General features: G+C 43.7%; 1 protein-coding gene across 1 annotated transcript in view; it reads right to left on the bottom strand.

The window, feature by feature from the left end:
• The window catches only part of LOC142292137 (uncharacterized), a 154,444-nt gene that overhangs the window by 137,693 nt on the left and 1,064 nt on the right, over positions 1–15,687 (bottom strand). The window lies entirely within an intron of this gene.

The raw sequence follows: 15,687 nt of genomic DNA, 5'->3' as shown, positions 1-15,687 counted from the left end.
TCGGGCACACTGACACATTACACCAGCAGACAGTGCTGACCGGCCGCATAGTACAGGAGACCCGGTCTTGTGTGTTATGATGGCGTCATGCAGTGCGCGCTGCCTCCATCCAGCCGAAGAGCATCAGACAAGGGTTGCGGCTACATCCCAGTGGCTAGAAGCTGCTTGGGTAGTGCGCGTGACTGGCTTTATTAGTGGCCGTGGCATGTTTCCACCCGTCCACTATAATCATGCAGGCTTCGCCCCCCCTCTCCCCCTGCGCCCCCCTGCTTCCCCATCTGGAGATCTTACCTCAGACCGCCACTTCTATTATAAAGAACTCCAGGAAACCTGGAGTTTCTTTCTGTTATCAGCTGTGTTGCTGAGGCCCTGCCCCTTCTGATCACATGGGCGTGACGTCACCACAGGTCCTTTAGTCTAGAGGGATTTACCAAACAAGTCTGTGGCCGCACAGGAGACAAGAGAAGAAGTGTCCCCCAATCATCAAAAGTAAAAGCCCCCCAGTATGTGTCTATGATTTGTGTCTGTCTATGTGTATGATTATTTGTATGTGAATGTTTTCAAATATATATACGCATCTGTGACTATATCTGTGTATAAGTCTGTGTATACGGCTGTACGCAGGTGTCTGTAGGTGTATACGGCTGTACGCAGGTGTCTGTAGGTGTATACGGCTGTACGCAGGTGTCTGTAGGTGTATACGGCTGTACGCAGGTGTCTGTAGGTGAATACGGCTGTACGCAGGTGTCTGTAGGTGAATACGGCTGTACGCAGGTGTCTGTAGGTGAATACGGCTGTACGCAGGTGTCTGTAGGTGAATACGGCTGTACGCAGGTGTCTGTAGGTGAATACGGCTGTAGGCAGGTGTCTGTAGGTGAATACGGCTGTACGCAGGTGTCTGTAGGTGTATACGGCTGTACGCAGGTGTCTGTAGGTGTATACGGCTGTACGCAGGTGTCTGTAGGTGTATACGGCTGTACGCAGGCGTCTGTAGGTGTATACGGCTGTACGCAGGTGTCTGTAGGTGTATACGGCTGTACGCAGGCGTCTGTAGGTGTATACGGCTGTACGCAGGCGTCTGTAGGTGTATACGGCTGTACACAGGCGTCTGTAGGTGTATACGGCTGTACACAGGTGTCTGTAGGTGTTTACGACTATACGTAGATGTCTGTAGGTATATACGACTATATGTAGTTGTCTGTAGGTGTATACAGCTGTACACTGGTGTCTGTAGGTGTATACAGCTGTACGCTGTGTGTAGGTGTATACGGCTGTACCCTGTGTGTACACGTCTATGCCGTGTCAGTGTACGTCTGCATATGTGTACACATCTCTGTATTGTATGTTTATAGTCTGTGTTTCTGGGGTTGGTATGTTTGTAAAATGCCTGTATGTAAGGCTGTGTGCTCACCCTCAGGGTTCAGTGTTTTTGATTCAGAGTGTTTTCGCTGCATTGTACAGTACAAGCACAGTGGATGGCATTTGTAGAAATCCTATGGCCACGTGTACAGCCCACAGCGAAAACTGACCTGTGGTGCGGCTTCCTGAGCCCTGGCATGTCAATTTATTGCTGTGTAGCCACAAGTGTCTCCACAGAGAGAACACAAGGGAGAGACCACAGCGGCCAGAACCCTGACTGTGGGCACAGGCCACTGTGGTTCCTGTGGAGAGCACTCGCGGCCCCGCAGGAGAGGACCATGGGCACGTAGCCTTATAGTGTATTGTGTATGTGTAAAACGTATCTTTAGGGCACAACACTAAATCTATAAGGGTAAGTGCCCACCATCAGGCGTCCTAATGGTCTGGATGCAGCGTACTTTCTCTGGTGGAGACGCTAGTCTCATGGGCGGCAGATTGCGCTGTCCGAGCACGCCATCAGAGTGACTGTCAGCGGATTTTCGCTGTATTCTCTGCTCAGAACACTAGCATCGCTGTTAGAATAAATTAACATGCTGAGGATAGGAAAGCAGCGCCACACGTCAGTTTATGGAGCATCTAAAAGAAGCCCAGGGTCCAGGGCGTCGGAGATTTTTATAAATCCATCCACTGTGCCTGTACTATACAATGCAGCATTTTGGACTACTGAAAACACTTTGCGTCCAAGACACTGCTGACACTGTTTGTGGGCACAGGCCCTAAGGGCTCACTCACATATGTGTTAGGGAATTTCATTTGTCTTTCCATGTTTATGAAAAGAAGTGAAATTAACCCCTGCACTAAGAAGTACGGTAGCTATGTCACCACCTTATGACCTCCTTCACATGTCTGTGTATCTGGTACGTGTTGTATCCATTTTTTTCAGAGTTACCACGCGTACCAATTATAATCTATGATGCTGCTCGTGTGTAATCCCTACGGAGACATCTTTTTTTTTCCAAACAGCGCACATGACAAGGGCCAATAGAAGTCTATGGGGCTGTGAAAAACACATACAGTACACAGAAGGTATAAGTGTATAGTCCGTGTGTCAGCCGTGATCCGTACGAGTTAACATTGAAAATATAGGATAAGCTTTGTAATTGTTGTACATGTAGTTAGCTGGGTTATGGTACTCTATCCGTGTAGCAAGTGTGGTTTTGCTCCTATATCAATACAGTAAGCTCAGTTATGGTACCATATTTAAGCAGTAAGCTTAGTTTTGCTACTATGTCTATGCAGTAAGCTTGTTTTGTTCCCGTAGCTATATAGAAGGCTTGGTGTCCTGTTGCTGTTTCTATGTAGTGGACTGAGTAAGTACGATTTTGTTCCTGTACAGGTACAGCAAGCTCGGTTCTGCTCCTGAATCTTTGTAGTAAGCTCGGTTCTGCTCATTTCTCTGTAGTAGGCTCGGTTCTGCTTCCAAATCTCTGTAGTAAGGTCAGTTGTGCTCCCTTATCTCTGTAGTAAGCTTGGTTCTGCTCCCTTATCTCTGTAGTTGGCTCTATTCTGCTCCCTTATCTCTGTAGTAGACTCACTTCTGCTTCCATATCTCTGTAGAAAGCTCAGTTCTGCTCCCTTATCTCTGTAGTAAGCTCAATTCTGCTTCCTTATCTCTGTAGTAAGCTCCGTTCTGCTCCGTTATCTCTGTGGAAAGCTCCGTTCTGCTCCCTTATCTCTGTGGAAAGCTTGGTTCTGCTCCCCTTTCTCTGTCGTAAGCAGGCTTCTGCTCCCATATCTTTGTAATAAGCTTGGTTCTGCTCCCATATCTCTGTAGTAAGCTCAGTTCTGCTCCCCTATCTCTGTAGTAAGTTAGGTTCTGCTCCCATATTTCTGTAGGAAGCTTGGTTCTGCACCCTTATCTCTGTAGTAAGCTTGGTTCTGCTCCCTTATCTCTGTAGTTGGCTCTATTCTGCTCCCTTATCTCTGTAGTAGACTCTCTTCTGCTTCCATATCTCTGTAGAAAGCTCAGTTCTGCTCCCTTATCTCTGTAGTAAGCTTGGTTCTGCTCCCTTATCTCTGTAGTTGGCTCTATTCTGCTTCCTTATCTCTGTAGTAGACTCCCTTCTGCTTCCATATCTCTGTAGTAAGCTGGGTTCTGCTCCCTTATCTCTGTGGAAAGCTCAGTTCTGCTCCCTTATCTCTGTAGTAAGCTCTGTTCTGCTCCCCTATCTCTGTCGTAAGCAGGCTTCTGCTCCCATATCTCTGTAATAAGCTTGGTTCTGCTCCCATATCTCTGTAGTAAGCTCAGTTCTGCTCCCATATCTCTGTAGTAAGCTCAGTTCTGCTCCCCTATCTCTGTAGTAAGTTAGGTTCTGCTCTCATATCTCTGTAGGAAGCTTGGTTCTGCACCCTTATCTCTGTAGTAAGCTTGGTTCTGCTCCCTTATCTCTATAGTAAGCTCGGTTCTGCTCCCTTATCTCTGCAGTAAGCTCGGTTCTGCTCCCTTATCTCTGCAGTAAGCTCGGTTCTGCTCCCTTATTTTTGCAGTAAGCTCAGTTCTGCTCCCTTATCTCTGTAGTAAGTTAGGTTCTGCTCCCATATCTCTGTAGGAAGCTTGGTTCTGCATCTTTATCTCTGTAGTAAGCTTGGTTTTGCTCCCTAATCTCAGTAGTAAGCTTGGTTCTGCTCCCTTATCTCTGTAGTAAGCATGGTTCTGCTGCTGTATCTCTGTAATAAGCTTGGTTCTGCTCCCTAATCTCAGTAGTAATCTCGGTTCTGCTCCCTTATCTCTGTAGTAAGCTCGGTTCTGCTCCCTTATCTCTGCAGTAAGCTGGATTCTGCTTCCTTATCTCTGTAGAAAGCTCAGTTCTGCTCTCATATCTCTGTAGCAAGCTTGGTTCTGCTCCCTTATCTCTGTAGTAAGCTCAGTTCTGCACCCTTACCTCTGTAGTTAGCTCGGTTCTGCTCCAATATCTATGTAGTAAGCTGGGTTCTGCTCCCATATCTCTGTAATACGTGCGGCTCTGCTCCCTTATCTCTGTAGTAAGCTCGGTTCTGCTCCAATATCTATGTAGTAAGCTGGGTTCTGCTCCCATATCTCTGTAGTAAGTGCGGCTCTGCTCCCTTATCTCTGTAGTAAGCTCGGTTCTGCTCCCTTATCTCTGTAGTAAGCTCGGTTCTGCTCCCATATCTTTGTAGTAATCTCGGTTCTGCTCCCTTATCTCTGTAGTAAGCTTGATTCTGCTACCTTATCTCTGTAGTAAGCTCCTTGCAGTTCTTATATCTCTGTAGCCATCTTGGTTCTGTTGCAGTATCTATATAATCAGTAAGCGCGGTTCTGTTCCAATATATATGTACCATTCTGTTCATTAAGCCTGTTACCACTGCTGCTTTAATGCAGCGACCAGAGCTAAATAGACCAAAGGTGGGCCGACACAACTTGAGGGCCACTGCTTTATGATTGCCCCCAGGCTAAACTGTGCCAACCAGCCCCTGCTTACACGTGAGTGCAAGGTCCCAGCGCCATAATCCCATATGGGCGACTCCTCCCCCTCATACAGTACAGGTAGGTCTCCTGATGAGACGGCAAATCCATTGGTGATAAAACAGCGCGTGCATTCCAGGGTGGAACGTATATTCTCGGAAGGACATAATCACTCCATTGCTGTTTTTGGGAAACACCCATGGAGTGAAAATCGTCACTATATATGTAGATAAATTCCCAGAGGGGTGTAATTTTCAAAGTGGGAGTTTCCGCTCCTCTGGCACTTAGGAGCTCTATATATGAAATCTGCAAACTATTATATGAAAATCTGTGCTCCAAGAGTCAAATGGCGCTTCTTCCCTCCCAAGCCCTCACGTGTGGCTAAACAGTACTGTACAGGCACATGTGGGATATTGTCACTTTCAGCAGAAGTTGTGTAACAAGTTTGGTGCTATTTTTACCCATTTCCCCAGGTGAAAATGTAAAATCCGGACTAAAACAAAATTTTTGTAGTAAAAGTTTATTTTTTTTTCCTTGATCACCAAATGGTTTAAAATTTTGTAACACACCTGTGGTGTCAATATGCTCACTGCACCCCTGGATGAATTCATAGAGGTGTGCACTTTGTAAGATGGGGGGAGTCACTTAGTGGGGAATTTTGCTCTTCTGGCACCTCAGGGGTTCTGCCAATGTAACATGGCACCCGCAAACCATTCCAGCAAAATCTGAAGTCCAATATGGCACTCCTTCCCTTCTGAGGTTTGCATTGTGCTAAAAAAGTAGTTTTTGAATTCATATGTAGTATTGGCATACTAAGGAGATATAGCTGTACAATTTGTTGTGCAATTTCTCCTATTACCCCTTTTGAAAATTAAAAACTTGGGGCCAAGGCAACATCTTAGTGTAAAAAAATATATAATTTTCATTTTCTCAGCCTAATGTTTTAAAATTCTATGAATCACTTGAGGGTTAAAATGCGCACTGCACCAATATATAAATTCCTTGAGAAATGTAGTTTCTGAAATTGAGTCAATTGTTGGGGGTTTCTGCTGTTTTGGCATGTCAGGGGCTTTTCAAAAGGTGACATGGCTTCTGCAATCTATTCCAGCCAAATAGTACTCTTTCTCTTCTGAGCCCTGCGGTGCGCCCAAACAGTAGTTTTCCACCACATATGGGGTATCGGCATACTCCGGAGAAATTACAGAAAAAATTGCACAGTGCATTTTTTTTCTGTTACCTTAGTGGTAATACAAATTTTGGTCTAAAGCAAAATATTTTATGGAAAAATGTGATTTTTATTTTCTAGGATCAACATTATAAAATTTTGTGAAGCACATGGGGGTTAAATGTGCTCAAACCATATCTAGATAAATTCATTGATGGGTCTAGTTTCCAAAGTATAAGATGCATATAGCTGCACACTAAAAAGCCAACAATGTATAAGGGAACTCTGGTACTGCATTATTACTGCTATATGAAAAAATGAGATTTTTAGTTTATGTATTGGCCAATGCATGTGGTGAGTCTCTTTCTGACTGAGCACTCCGCCCTATAAACCAGGCTGTGTTCATAACTTTATAGTAGGAGTCCTAGCTGCCCAAACATGGAGGTTAGTCAAATAGTGGCATTTCAAGTTAGATTTTTTTTTTAGTCTAGCTGCCCAGACACGGATGTTTTTAACCTAGATAGTGGCATTTAAGTTAGGTAAACGGATTATAGAGATTACCTTGCCGTTGGTTACCGGGCTTACATGCATTGGCCAATACATAAACTAAAAATCTAACTTTTTCATATAGCAGTAATGCAGTAGCAGAGTTCCCTTATATATTGTTGGCTTTTTAGTGTGCAGCTGTATGCATCTTATATTTACTATGTTTTTTTCAGCTAGCACCTGTTCACATTTGTTGGATGTCCGGGTCAGTTTTTTTTAAATATTTGTAGTGAGTCTCTTTCTGACTGAGCACTCCGCCCTATAAACCAGGCTGTTTTCATAACCTTTATAGGATGTGCGGGTCAGTTTTTTTTAAATAGTTTCCAAAGTATGGTCCCTGAAAAAATTGGTTTTGTAAATATTGCTGGAAAAATTAGACATTGCGGATAAACTTTTTGACTCTCCTAACGTCCTAATGAAAAAAAAATGTTCAAAAGTTGTGCTGATGTAGAGTAGACATGTGAGAAATGTTATTTATTTATTAAACTATAGGTTTAAGGGCATAAAAAAAAGAAAAATCAAAGATGGCAAATTGCAAAATTTTCAAACTTTTTGCCAGATTTTTTATTTTTTCACAAACGCAAAAGATGTCACACTAAATTTGCCACTAATATGAAGGACAATGTATCACAGAAAAAAAAAAGATCAGTATCACTAGGATCTGTTAAAGCGTTCTAGAGTAAGGGTGGCTTTACATGCTGCGATATCCGGCCCGATATCGCTAGCATGAGACCCGCCCCCATCGTTTGTGCGCGACGGGCATACCGCTGCCCGTCGCGCACAAAATCGCGCACCCTGTCACACGTACTTACCTGTTCTTCGACGTCGCTGTGACCGGCGAACCGCCTCCTTTCTAAGGGGGCGGTCCGTTCGGCGTCACAGTGACGTCACTAAGCGGCCGCCCAATGTAAGCGGAGGGGCGGAGATGAGCGGGACGTAACATCCCGCCCACCTCCTTCCTTCCGCATTGTGGCCGGAGGCAGGTAAGGAGATGATCCTCATTCCTGCGGCGTCACACGTAGCGATGTGTGCTGCCGCAGGGATGAGGATCAACTTCGCCCCAGCGACAGCAGCGATAACTGTCAGCGGACCCCCATGTCAACGAGGAGCGATTTTGGATGTTTTTGCAACGATCCAAAATCGCTCCTCGGAGTCACACGCTATGACATCGCTACAGCTGCCGGATGTGCATCACAAAATCCGTGACCCCAACGAGATCGCTGTAGCGAAATCGTAGCGTGTAAAGCCCGCTTTAGAACCTCATATAGTGACAATGGTTAGAATTGAGGGGAAAAAAAAAAAAAAGGCCTGCTCATGAAGGTGACAACAGGCTCGGGGGTATAGGGGTTAAGCAAGGTTGTATTTTTGGAAGAGAAATTAGGTCTATTATTCTCAATAGAAGGCACATGGAAACAGACTGCAGAGTGTTATCATATGTAAGATCCAGGGAGGTAATTCCAGCAGCTTGGTCCAGAAATGTGAGTAAAAAATTTATTTTATTAGTAGACAAAACATTAAAATAAGTCCATATGGGTTACAAAAAATTGGGTTCAGACAGAGGACGCGTTTCGAACGTCTAGTTCTTACTCAATGTAGACGTTCGAAACGCATCCTGTTTGAACCCAAATTTTTTGTAACCCATATGGACTTATTTTAATGTTTGTCTACTAATAAAAGACATTTTTTTACTCACATTTCTGGACCGAGTTGCTGGAATTACCGCTCTGGATCTTCGGTTTCAAGTTTTTCTAACTTCTATAGATATATATATATATATATCTATCTTCCCTGCACGGTCCTACATATGTTGTTCTCCAGGATTAGGTGAGCTAGAATAACTTTTTTTTTCTTGTCATCATATGTAGTATGCATGGTTTACTGTCTGTACCGATAAAAGCTAATGGAGAAAATAGAATAACATTTACAGATGTAGACTCACATCACTGTATACATTCTTGACACTCATGTCCCACATACATGGCACATCTGCAGACACACAATGTGAACCTCGTCTTATGATGTGAGATGTTAAAATTCTTACCAGCAGTCAGCTGGCATCAGAGGGCGACCAAACAAACAAATACCATACATGAACAGGACTTGATTAGTGATGGGCGAACCCGGACTGTAAAAGTCCAGATCCGCGCGGTTTCAAACTTAACAGAGTGCCGGGCCTGGAATTCTCAGGGAATTCTGGCTAAAGATCCAGATCCGGCACTCAAAAAATTAAAAAAAGGAAAAATATAAAGAAAATAGGAATGAAGCAAGTGCTTAATACTTAACGAGCCTCCGATGTGGCTATACAATGCTCCCGCACACCTGTACACTGCTCTCATGGCCGCCCATTCACTCTATATGCACTGCATTCCCCGGCCACCGGCCGTCCTGGCGTCTGTGATTGGTTTCAGTCAGACGCGCCCCCAGCCTGTGTGACAGCGTCAGACTGCAAGGAATCACAGACGCCGTCTGCGGGTGACTATAATGGAGTAAAAATAAATAAATAAAACATTTGGACTAAATGAAGCCCTAGTCACTGACCCGGTAATTGTCACTCAAATCAAGAATGATCTTGACAACTTCTTTCTGATTAATAATACAGAAGAAGTATCCCCAGGCATGATTTGGATGGCACATAAGAAATATATCACTGGAACCCTATTAAATTGGCGTCACAAAGAATAAAAAGAAAGGATAGAACTTCAATCTAGTTTAGAGGTGAAGCTACTAAAACTTGAAATGGCTAACCAAATTTCCCCATCCTTATACCTGCACAAACTCATCCAGGAGGTAAAACGTCAATTGAATACAGTTCTAACTACTAACATTGAGAGGGCCTTAAAATGGACACAGGTTACATTTTATAAAGAGGCAAATAAACCAAGTAAAATGTTTGCTAGAAAACTCAGATACAGTAATATCTGGTAGAGACAAAGGCGCAGATGGTGTTTTATCCCAGGGGAACCAAAATGAAGAGCTCACAAACACTCACCTCGGGGAATTGCGAGGGTCACAACTACCAATCAAGTATAGTAAATAACCACGTTGTATCAGCTGGGTCTGCGGCAGCAATCGGTAAAAACAGGAGAGAAGATAGAGCTAACCCACACTGACGTAGAGATGGACAGGAAAAAAACTCCAGAAGTTAATTCTTCGAGATTTTTATTTTTCAACGTGTTTCAGAGTCTGACTCCCTCATCAGGAATCAAAAACCACTTATGTAGCTCAGTGGTTTTTGAATCCTGATGAAGGTGTAAGACTCTGAAACGCGTTGAAAATTAAAAATCACAAACAATTAACCTCCGGATTTTTTTCCTGTCCATCTGCACGGAAGCGCAGGTTAACCCTTTCCTCAATCCTGTTTTTACCAATGCTAGAAAACTCATGGACAGAGATTTCTTAACCCCTTCACTCCCGGGCAATTTTCTGTTTTTATTTCTTGCTCCCCTTCTTCCGAGAGCCAGAACTTTTTTTTATTTTTCCATCAATCTTGCCATATGAGGGCTTGTTTTTTTGTGGGATGAGTTGTACTTTTAACCCCTTTACCCCCGGGCATTTTGCGTTTTTTTTCCTCTTTCTTCCGAGAGTTGTCACTTTTTTATTTTTCCGTCAATCTTGCCATATGAGAGCTTGTTTTTTTGCGGGATGAGTTGTAGCTTTAAATGAAACCATAAGTTTTACCATATAGTGTACTGGAAAACAGCAAAAAAAAATTTCAAGTGTGGAAAAACTGCAAAAAAAGTGTGATTGCATAATAGTTTTTGGGATATTTTATTCACTATATGGTAAAACTGATGTGTGGGTATGATGCCTGAGGTCTGTGCGAGTTTGGAGACACCAAACATAAATAAATTTACTTGTATCTAAGGGGTTAAAAAAATTCACACGTTTGTCCAGAAAAAGTGGCGCACGTTTTGCGCCATTTTCTGAAACCCATAGTGTTTTCATTTTTTGGGATTTATGGCTCAGTGATGGCTTATATTTTTTGTGTCTCGAGCTGACGTTTTTAACTGTACCATTTTTGTGCATATGCTACGTTTTGATCGCCTGTTATTGTATTTTGCGCAAAATTAGCGGCGACCAAAAAAAACGTAATTTTTGCAGTTGGATTTTTTTTGCCGCTAAGCCGTATACTGATCAGATTAATTGATTTTATATTTTGATAGATCGGGCATTTCTGAACGCGACTATACCAAATGTGTAATTTTTTTATTTTTTTAACCCTTTAATTTTCAATGGGGCGAAAGGGGGGTGATTTTAACTTTTAGGTTTATTTTTTTTTATTTTTTAAAACTTTTTTTTATTTAACTTAGATGTCTGATCGCTCTTCCATATCTGCTGATCACAGCTACACAGCTGTGAACACGAGATATGCTGCTTTTCTCTCAATGCCACCGTAAGTCATGTGATCACGTCACTTCCAATGGGGGTGGGGTAAGTTATCCTAATGACGGCGCACATATACATCTCGCTGCCAGATTTTAGCAGCGAGATGTAAGGGGTTAATAGTCGCGGTTGAGAGAGATTCCACTTGCGACTAGCAGGCACACATGTCAGCTGTTGAAATCAGCTGATATGTAGGCGCTTCTCACCATCCATGACACACATGTACGTCTTGGGTCGTTAAGGGGTTAAATGAAACCATGAGTTTTACCATACAGTGTACTGGAAAACAGCAAAAAAAATTCCAAATGCGGAAAAATTGCGAAAAAAGTGCGATTGCACGAATATTTTGTGGGTATTATATTCACTTTATAATAAAACTGATGTGTCGGTGTGATCCCTCAGGTCGGTACAAGGTCATAGATACTAAACATGTATAGCTTTACTTTTATCTAAGGAGTTAAAAAAAACATCAGAAGTTTGTCCAAAAAAAGTGGTGCAAGTTTAGCGCCACTTTTAGAGACCAGTACTGTTCTCATTTTTCAAGATATGGAACTCAGCAACAGCTTATTTTTTGTGTCTCGAACTGATGATTCTAATGGTACCACTTTTGCACAGATGCTTTGTTTTGATCAACTGTTATTGCATTTTGCGCAAAATTTGCGACAACCCAAAAACGTCATTTCAGCATTTGGATATTTTTTGCCACTACAACGTTTACCGATCAGATTAATTGATTTTATATTTTGTTAGCTTGGGCATTTCTGAATGCAGCGATACCAAATGTGTGTATATTTTTTAATTTTCTAACTTTTTCATTTTCAATGGGGCGATGGGGATGATTTTAACTTTTCAAGTTTTTTTAAAAACTTGTTTACTTTTTTTTTTTTATATTATTTTACTAGTTCCCCTAGGGGACTATAAAGTATCAGCAGCCTGATTGCACATTCAATTTTCCTGATCAGAGATGCTCAGATCAGGAGAAATACTTGTCTTCTGTTACAGCCAGCGCTCTGCCAGCTGTAACAGGAAGTGAGTCATGATAATGATAGGCGTCATCACATGACCCTGTGCTATCATGGCAACCATCGGCTCCCTGTGATCGCGTCACGGGGCCTCCGATGGCGGCGGGTAAGTGCACACATGTCTGCTGTACAAATCAGCAGACATGTGCGGGGATCTCCGCTGGCTCACCGCAGCAGCCAGCGGTGATCACCCCTTTATGATTTAGGACGTACTGGTACGTCCTCGGTCATGAAGAGGTTAATTTTCACTGGGGCGAATGGGGGTGTGATTTGAACTTTTAGGTAGTGCAGTGAGGATAATTAGCTGGCCTGGAAGCAAAGACAGCAGCAGCTGGAGACAGCATCACTGGAGATGGGTGAGTTTAAAGGGAACCTGTCACCAGTTTTTCGGTCTATAAGCTCCGGCCACCGCCAGTGAGCTCTTATATACAACATTCTAACATGCTGTATATAAGAGCCCAGGCCACTGTGTAGAACATAAAAAACCCTTTATAATACTCAACTAGAGGGTCTCTACGTTGCAGACTGGTCAAATGGGTGTCGCCGTTCCCCGATGCCGACACCTCCTTTTGGCCATCTTGGTCTTCCTCCTTCTGAAGCCGGCGTGCAAGACGCGTCCTACGTCATACACACTCGCCGGCACTGAGGTCCTGCGCAGGCGCACTTTTATCTGCCCTGTTCAGGGCAGATCAAAGTATTGTAGTGCACCTGCGCATTACTTCAATACTGGCCTGTGTGCATGATGTAGGACGCGTCATGCATGCCGGCTTCAGAAGGAGGAGGACCAAGATGGTCGAAAGAGGAGGTGCAGGTCCTGTAGAACAGCGCCACCCATTTAACCAGTCTGCACTGGAGCCACCGCCTCGGTGAGTATTATAAAGTGTTTTTTTTATGTTCTACACAGCGGTCTGGGCTCCTATATACAGCATGTTAGAATGCTGTATATAAGAGCCCAGTGGTGGTGGCCGCAGCTTATAGTCACCAAATCTGCTGACAGCTTCCCTTTAAAAAGCTTTAGATTTTAAATGTACATGTTTTTTTCTGGTACGTTTCACGGATCACACCACAGTGTGGTCCGTGGGACATCAGTGCTGCCAGAAAAAAACGGACTTGTGTCCATGAGGAGCATGTATGCCACACAAAAATCACTGGTGTGTGCGCAGACCCATTGATTATAATGCGTATGTACGCGATTCTGGTACATATAAAAACAGTAACATACATACCAGAATCACTGACGTGTGAAGGGGCCCTAAATGTGTCCCCCTGAGAGATACATATAGAAGACAGGATGTTAATTGTTAAGGCTATGTGCCCACGTGGCTTTTTTTTATGTATTTTTCTTTGCTTATTTTAATAAATAAAAGCAAGGAAAAAGCATACCAGCAAAGTCTATGAGAATTATGACTTGCTGTGCATGTGCTACTTTTTTTTTTGCAGATTTTGTTGCTGAAAAAGAAGCAGCATGTCAAGTGTTCTGTGTTTTTTTTCCTGCGTTTCTATAATCTGCTGCAATGCTTTATCACTACAGGAGATTATATTGCAGTACTTCGCCTAACACACCGTGCATACAGCAACATGGTGACGACTCAGGGTTATTATGGCAGTAATTGGTTCCATGTGATCGCATTATATGGACCTGATCGCCAGGGAGAGGTAAGCGATCCCTCTCCCTGTCTCCTGAATGCTGTGATCGCAGCTTTCAGAGGGTTAAACTGCTGGAAATGGTGCGGGCACCACTCCGGGCAATGAGTCAGGTCACGGCTGTAACTTCAGCTGCAGACACGGTGGCGATTGCGGGGGTACAGCACCAGAACCCCCATGATCACCATGACTAAAAAAGCACCAAAAAAAGCAGGAAAAAACACAAGTGAAAAACCACGCAAACGTAATAAATCAATGTACTGTACATTTTTTCCTGCCAAAACATGCTTTTTTGTGTGAAGAAAAATGGCACACAAAAAAAGCAAAGTGGTCACATAGCCTAACTCTAAATTGCGCCTCTTATTTAAACCTGGTTCTTAATATGACATTATGTAATGTTATTGTTACGTCACCACTGGAGTCCGCTCCAGCGACTTCTGCTCCGATTGCCAGGCGACGCCGTGTTCCTGCCGCGGATGGTGCAGGTGATGGGAGAGGAGTCAATGCCAGCGGCACCGGTGGGCGCAGGCTCCAATCATCCACAGGGCTGGGTTATCTTGGGATCTGCAGTACCACTGGCTGACTGTGGGTGGCATGTGTCTTCCAGCTGGAGTTGCCACCGTTCAGCTACAGCCAATGGGAAGACACCACACCCTTCTTAGTTCCCCTCCTGTCTGCTGACCTCTGCCACAGATAGTTCTGATTTCCTGGCTCCTGATCCGCCTTATTCTGTTTTGTGATTCCTGTGTGCTGACTTCTGCGTGTTTCCTGACTACCCTTCTGCCTGCTGTTTTTGTACCTCGCTGCCCGATCTGCATTTGACCTCTGCTACGTTTTCTGATTACGTACTTGCCTGCCGATTCTGTCCCTGGTCTGCTATTCCTGGTTTGACCCTGCCTGACGACTACTCTCATCGGACTGCAGCCTTCCCACAGGAAGTGATCTCCAGGGCCCTGTGTAATTCTAAATCACTGTATAGGGGTTAAAGGGTTTCAGGGTTCGGGGGGGTCCTGCTTGGTGAGTGGCTTCCCTCTAGCCTGTCCATTACATCCCATCTGAGTCTGTTGATCCAGGCAGGCGTTAGTTATGCATGGAATATTGCTTATTCTGCTTATTGACTGATGCTAAACGGTATACAAATATACCAATTACCAGCCTGTCCTCCCTTGATAAGGATCCCCCCTCTATTTCCTTTATTCATTTTCATTTGTACTTATTTGAATGTCAGAATATACACTTTAATAATTATGACCCCCCCCCCCTCTCCCCCCCGCCCTGTGTGGGGAAATCATTCTGCTTTGAATGTTATATTTTATGTTGTTAAAAAATAAATAAAACATTTGGAGAATGGGCCCCCCATATTATGATACCCAGCACAGATAAAATATACGGCTGCAGCCCCCAGCCCTGCGCTTATCTTGGCTGTGTATCAAAATAAGAGGAACCGCATGCAACTTTTTTTTGTTAATTATTTAAAGAAATAATTTAAGAAAAACAGTGTGCGGTCCCCCAAATTTAATACCCAGTTAAGATAAAGCCCAACAGCTGGGGGCTGGTATTCTCAGGCTGAAGGACCGTGGAAACCTCCAGCTATGATCACAAATCACCTAACTGACGTCACTGCTGATCGCGGGACTCACTCAGTCTCTGCCTGAACCTAACAGCAGGTGGACATGTTATATGGCGCTCGCTGTGAGCTTCAGATGTATGTAGCAGAGCTACAATCATCATGGGACCTCGTGTGGATTACGTCAGACCTGTAGGGGTGTTTAGGGGTTAATAAAGTGGTGAAAGGGGGGACTTTTTTGTCTTTTATTTCAAATAAAGTATTTTTTTGGTGTTTGTGTTTATTTACTGTCACTTACAGATTAGTAATGGGGGGGTTCTCAGACGCCTCCCATTACTAATCTAGGGCTTAGTGGCAACTGTGAGCTGACATTAACCCCTTATTACCACAATTATCATTGCACCACGGCAATGGGGAAGAGCCGGGTAAAGTTCCAGAATGATCACATCTAATGGATGCGACAATTCTGGTCGTCTGCAGGCTGCTATTTTTAGGCTGGGTGGCTCAATAATCATGG

The sequence above is a fragment of the Anomaloglossus baeobatrachus genome, chromosome 2 (assembly GCF_048569485.1).
Source record: "Anomaloglossus baeobatrachus isolate aAnoBae1 chromosome 2, aAnoBae1.hap1, whole genome shotgun sequence".
NCBI lineage: Eukaryota > Metazoa > Chordata > Amphibia > Anura > Aromobatidae > Anomaloglossus > Anomaloglossus baeobatrachus.
This window is presented reverse-complemented; position numbering and strand designations above follow the sequence as displayed.